The following is a 5,586-nucleotide window of genomic DNA, read 5'->3' as shown; positions in this document are numbered from 1 at the left end:
GTCGTTGTAGTATAGTGGTAAGTATTTCCGCCTGTCACGCGGACGACCTGGGTTCGATCCCCAGCAACGGCGCCAAAAATTGATGCGGCGGAAATTGGTGAATTAAAAATTATTAAAATATATACGTTGCAAGTATAGTTCTTAACTCACCAGAAATCTACTTATCAATTTAGAAAGGTGTCACAGGAAATTAAAATTAAAATTCTGGGAGTATGAATCCCTGGTCGTCTCCCAACGAGTTGCAGAAAAATGTGCTATTTTATTAATCAGATGTTTTCAAAAAGGTTTGAGTTGAGTAAACAGGAAATAAAATTGGAGAATTTGAATAATGTAAATAAAAGCCTTGACTGGGAGTTGATTAGTTGGAAGCCCCATTATTGTTGGATTACTCTTTAGATTGATTGATAATTAAAGGTTATCCTGTTTAGTTATCTCTTACTAGGTAAGGAAAAGTCAAACAAGTTGGAATGCTATGTCCGTTCACAAGTTGCAACCCACTTAATTAAAAGGGATTGGTGTTAGTGACTAGAGGGCAATCCAACAATAAACCCAATTACAATCTTTCTTTTAAGCCTTCCAACTCAAGGGTTCCTTTCAATCAACTCCCCATCAAGTTAGGGAACTACTCGCTCATTGTGAATGTAAAATTCATAACATATGAAAGGGAATTGAAGAAAGACATTGTAAATAAAAATCAAAATAATCAATTAAAAATAAAAATAATCCTTGTATTAAATAATCCTAAAAATATTCCAATGGTAAAATTAACAAAGCAAAGGACACGGAAGAGTAAAGCCAAGTAAAGAAAATGAACTAGAATGACGAAGTCTTGATGAGGTAATAACTCTTCTCAGTATCCCAATGCAAAAAGTGGTAGAAAAATAAAATCCTAAGAACTATCAATGTCTCAAAAGAGAAAACCTAGAGGAGGAGTAAAAACTAGATCTAAAACTAAAACTGTGTAGAATGAATTATTGTTCTGGTTTCTGCATGTTCTATGGCTCTAGTTTGCTGTTCTGGGCTGAAAATCGGGTCAAAATAGGGTCCAAAATGGCCCCCAGTGAATTCTGCAGATTATGCAGATCGCGCACGTCACGCGATCGCGTCATCCACGCGGACGCGTCATTCGCGTTTTTCCCTGCCACGCGTTCACGTCGTCCACGCTTCCGCATTGCGTGTGCTTTTCCAATCCGCGCGGTCGCGTGACCCATGCGGCTGCATCACTGCGATTTCTCCTCTTTCGCGCGAACGCGTGAGCCATGCGGCCGCGTCACTTCTCGCTGGTTATCTCCTCACTTTCTCATGTTCCTTCCATTTTTTGCTAGCTTCCTTTCCAATCTCCAACTCATTCATGCCCTATAAAGCCTAAAACACTTAACACACAGATTACGGCATCGAATGGAATAAAGGAGAATTAAAATGCAGAATTAAAAGTCTCTAGGAAGCAGTTTTCAATCATGTAATAATTTCAGGAAGGAAATATAAATGCATGCTAAATTAATGAATAAGTGGGTAAGGATCATGATAAAACCACACAATTAAACACAATATAAACCATAAAATAGTGGTTTATCAGTATTACTTGGACAACCCAGTTCACTTGCTGGTTAGTTGTGCGGATTGCAAAAGTGTGATTGCAATTTCGTACACCAAGTTTTTGGTGCCGTTGCCGGGGATTGTTCGAGTTTGGACAACTAAAGGTTTGTTTTGTTGCTTAGATTAGGAATAATTTATTTTTGATGCTATAGAGTCATTGAATCTGAGTCCTTTATTTTCTTTCCAAAAATTTTTCAAAAATTTTATTTTTTTCCTTATTAATTTTTAATTTTTATGTGAGTTTAGTTTTATATTTTAAGTTTGGTGTCAAGTGCATAATTTATATTTTCCTTGAAATTTTCGAATTGCATGTTCTTTATTTTTCCTTGATCTTCAAATTGTTTTTGTCAAATTTTCTTGTTTGATCTTTAGTTTTTCCTATCTTTGTGTGTTTTTCGTGTTTTCCTTGTGCTTTTTCAAAATTTTAGTTTTCAAAAATATATTTTTTATATACAATATTAAAACACGTTACATTTATAGCTCAGTTGGCTAGAGCGTTGGCTTATGTTCTTGGCAATTGGGTATCTTCTTTTTAAAATCTTTTTCAAAAATAATTTTTCTTTGATTGATCTTGTCCCAAACTTTAAGTTTGGTGTTTTCTTGTTAATTTTCTTTAATTTTCAAAAATTTATTTTGGTTTTCTAAAAATTTTAAGTTTGGTGTTCTTTTTTTTGTTCTTGTTGTTCTTGTGAATCTTCAAGGTGTTCTTGAGTCTTCCTTGTGTTTTGATCTTAAAATTTTTAAGTTTGGTGTTCCTTGGTGTTTTTCCTCCAAAATTTTTGAAAACAAGGAGCATTAGATCTAAAAATTTTTAAGTCTTGTGTCTTGTGTGTGTTTTTCTCTTTCATCATAAAATTCAAAATTCAAAAAATATCTTTTCTAACTAATTTTAAGCCATCTTTTCGAATTTAAAAAAAATTTAGATTTCAATTTCAAAAATATCCTAACCACTTTCTCTCTCTTCACTTTTTCGAAAATCTTCATAAAATATTTTTAAATTTTTTATTTTATTTTTATTTTTTTATTTATTTTTATTTTCATTGTTGTCTTTATTTTATCTTATTTTATTATTATTATTTCGAAATTTTTATATATAATAAAATAAATAAAATAAATTCACATCATCTCCATTTCTCCATTATGGACTTAAGTGGAAATGAACAGTCCAGAAGGACTCTGGGGTCATATGCTAACCCCACTACTGCTTCATACGGGAGTAGTATCTGTATACCCTCCATTGGAGTCAGTAGTTTTGAGTTGAATCCTCAGCTCATTATCATGGTGCAGCAAAGTTGCCAGTATTCCGGTCTTCCACAAGAAGAACCTACAGAGTTTCTATCACAATTTTTACAAATTGCTGACACAGTACATGATAAGGAAGTAGATCAGGATGTCTACAGATTATTACTCTTTCCATTTGCTGTAAAGAACCAAGCTAAGAGGTGGTTAAATAACCAACCTAAGGACAGCATAAAGACATGGAAACAGCTGTCAGAAAAATTCCTGAATCACTATTTTCCTCCAAAACGGATGACACAGCTAAGGCTGAGCATCCAAAGCTTCAAACAAGGATATAATGAATCCCTTTATGATGCCTGGGAGAGATACAGAGAGATGCTAAGAAAATGTCCCTCTGAAATGTTTTCAGAGTGGGTGCAGTTAGACATCTTCTACTATGGGCTTACAGAAAGAGCTCAGAATTCTCTAGACCACTCAGCTGGTAGATCTATACACATGAGAAAGACAATAGAAGAAGCTCAAGAGCTTATTGATACAGTTGCTAGAAATCAGCATCTATACCTAAGCAGTGAATCCTCCATCAACGAGGAGGCTAAGACAGTAACTACTGAACTCAATCCTGCAGATCAAGCTGCTGAATTCAATCAGCAATTAGATTTTCTAACAAAACAGTTAGCCGAATTCAAGGAGATACTACAAGAAACAAGAATGGCTAATATGAATATGGAAGTACAGTTGAAGCAAACAGAACAGCAGTTATCAAAATAAATGATAGAAGAATGCCAAGCAGTTTAATTAAGAAGTGGGAAAATATTAAATACCTCACTTCAAGGTAGCAGGAAGCCAAGAAATGAGCAAACCACCCAAAATCCATCTGAGGACAATAAGAGCCCAGAGAAGAATAATCCTGGCGCTCAAATGCCAGAAAATGGGTGGAAAGCTGGCGTTGAACGCCCAAACCATGCTCAGTCCTAGCGTTCAACGCCAGAAACAAGCAAGGAATTGGCGTTGAACGCCCAAAGGAAGCACAGTTCTGGCGTTCAAATGCCAGAACCAGGTAAGGAGTTGGCATCTAACACCACTCCAGCTTCCACCCCTGGCATTCAAACGCCAGTGGGAGATCAGACACATACAAGTGCTGATAGCAACCTCTCTAAAAAAGCTTCTCAATCCACATCTGTAGGCAATAAACCTACAGCAACTAAGGTTGAGGAATACAAAACTAAAATGCCTTATCCTCAAAAACTCCGCCAAGCGGAACAGGATAAGCAATTTGCTCGCTTTGTAGACTACCTCGGGACTCTTGAAATAAAGATTCCGTTTGCAGAGGCACTTGAGCAAATACCTCTTATGCTAAGTTCATGAAAGAGATCTTAAGTCATAAGAAGGATTGGAGGGAAACTGAGAAAGTTTACCTCACTGAAGAATGCAGTGCAGTCATTCTAAAAAGCTTACCTGAGAAGCTTAAAGATCCGGGAAGCTTTATGATACCATGCACATTAGAAGGTACTTGTACCAAGCAAGCTCTGTGTGATATTGGGGCAAGTATTAACCTAATACCTGCAGCTACTATCAAAAATCTTGGGTTGACTGATGAAGTTAAACCAACCCGGATATGTCTCCAACTTGCTGATGGCTCCATTAAACATCCATCAGGCATCATTGAAGACATGATTGTCAAGGTTAGGCCATTTGCCTTTTCCACTGACTTTGTGGTGCTGGAAATGGATGAGCACAAGAGTGCAACTCTCATTCTAGGAAGACCTTTCCTAGCAACTGGACGAACCCTCATTGGCGTCCAAAAAGGGGAAATGACCCTGAGAGTCAATGAGGACGAGTTTAAGTTGAATGTTGTCAAAGCTATGCAGCATCCAGACACCCAAAATGACTCCATGAGCATTGATATTATTGACTCTCTGGTAAAAGAGGTCAATATGACTGAGAGTCTCGAATCAGAGCTAGAGGATATCTTTAAAGATGTTCAGCCTGATCTGGAGGAACCAGAGAGAATAATAGAACCTCTGAAAATCCCTCAAGAAGAGGAGAAACCTCCCAAACCCGAGCTCAAACCATTACCGTCATCCCTGAAATATGTATTTCTGGGAGAAGGTGATACCTTTCCTGTAATCGTAAGCTCTACCTTAGAGCCACAGGAAGAGGAAGCACTAATTCAAGTGCTAAGAACACATAAGACAGCTCTTGGGTGGTCCATCAGTGATCTTAAGGGCATTAGCCCAGCCAGATGCATGCACAAGATCCTATTGGATGGTGACGCTAAGCCAGTGGTTCAACCACAGAGGCGGCTGAATCCAGCCATGAAGGAGGTGGTGCAGAAGGATGTCACTAAATTACTAGAGGCTGGGATTATTTATCCCATTTCTGACAGCCCCTGGGTAAGCCCTGTTCAAGTCGTCCCTAAAAAGGGTGGCATGACAGTGGTTCATAATGAAAAAAAATGAACTGGTTTCTACAAGAACAGTTACAGGGTGGCGTATGTGTATTGATTACAGAAGGCTCAATACAGCTACTAGAAATGATCATTTTCCTTTACCATTCATAGACCAGATGCTAGAAAGACTAGCAGGTCATGAATACTACTGCTTCCTGGATGGATATTCAGGTTATAATCAAATTACAGTAGATCCCCGGGATCAAGAGAAAATAGCATTCACATGTCCATCCAGAGTATTTGCATACAGAAGGATGCCATTTGGCCTGTGCAATGCACCTGCAACCTTTCAAAGGTGCATG

General features: G+C 37.6%; 1 non-coding gene across 1 annotated transcript; it reads left to right on the top strand.

Annotated features, from left to right (window-relative positions):
• TRNAD-GUC (transfer RNA aspartic acid (anticodon GUC)) lies at positions 1–72 on the top strand. Its single transcript has one exon. It is a non-coding gene; the product is annotated as a tRNA-Asp (tRNA).
• The last annotated feature ends 5,514 nt before the right edge of the window (positions 73–5,586 follow it).

Source organism: Arachis stenosperma, chromosome 3, assembly GCF_014773155.1.
Source record: "Arachis stenosperma cultivar V10309 chromosome 3, arast.V10309.gnm1.PFL2, whole genome shotgun sequence".
In the NCBI taxonomy this organism is placed as follows: Eukaryota; Viridiplantae; Streptophyta; class Magnoliopsida; order Fabales; family Fabaceae; genus Arachis; species Arachis stenosperma.
Note: the sequence above shows the minus strand (reverse complement) of the source record. Positions and strands in the feature narration are given on the sequence as shown.